This window comes from Apis dorsata, unplaced genomic scaffold, assembly GCF_000469605.1.
Source record: "Apis dorsata unplaced genomic scaffold, Apis dorsata 1.3 scaffold_254, whole genome shotgun sequence".
Classification (NCBI taxonomy): Eukaryota; Metazoa; Arthropoda; class Insecta; order Hymenoptera; family Apidae; genus Apis; species Apis dorsata.
This window is the reverse complement of record NW_006263532.1, coordinates 167,800-168,757: the sequence shown is the minus strand read 5'-3', so window position 1 is coordinate 168,757 and position 958 is coordinate 167,800.

Here is a 958-nt window from a genome sequence, read left to right as displayed (position 1 = left end):
TATATATATATATATATACATATTTTTTTTCTTTAATTATTTTACCCCTCGCTCGAACGTTCAAGGAGCGAATTTCGAGGGAAAATCGAGTTGTTGATCGCCGACCAGCAGTCTGCTTTCGATCGTTTCGACGTATCGTATAGCGCGAAACTTTTACTCGACACTATCGCGCGACGTTTAATTAACGGATTAAATGGTGAACGACGGCGATGAATTAAACACCGTGACCGGTATCGCTTTGCGCGCTTCGAACAGGTTTTCAGGGGAGATTAATTTTTCTAAAATGAACTGTAGGGATTGCTCGAAACGGCCGATAACAAAAGACAATGACCGATGGCGCGCTGTCAACGTTGAACGGATAAGGAGAAAAGGGAAGAACAATGGAATTCCGATTTTAATTCAATTCAATCATCGATACAGGTGTGCGTGTTTATCCACGGATCCGTGAGAGATTTCTGAACAGGGAACGAAAGCTCGAATAACGAACCGATACCGGGAAATACTTTGGTATGAAAATATTGTACGATCGGTCGCCAAAATTGGTTTGTATTATAAAGATTATTATTTGTATTATTTTAATGAAAATTCGTGCAGAATATAATGGATTGTTCAAATTTTCGTGAATATATACATTTTTTTACAGTAGGATAATGAAAGGGGCAATCTGAATATTCATTTTATTTTGTTCCGTCTTATTACAAAATTATATTTTGTAAAAAAAAAGGAGGAAGCATTGGAAAGTTTGAATTTCCCTCGACAATTTTACTCGCAACAATCTATCCGTCACGTATTCAAATGTAAAAACAAATTTATCATCGCTTTTTAATTGAACTCGTACAACTTTTACGATTGTATCTCGATGTATCATTGATGATAAAAATAATGCGAATTCGAGCGATTTGATTAATGCAACCGTTCCTTAAGAGAGACATAAAACGACGATGTTATCTTTTTCCGC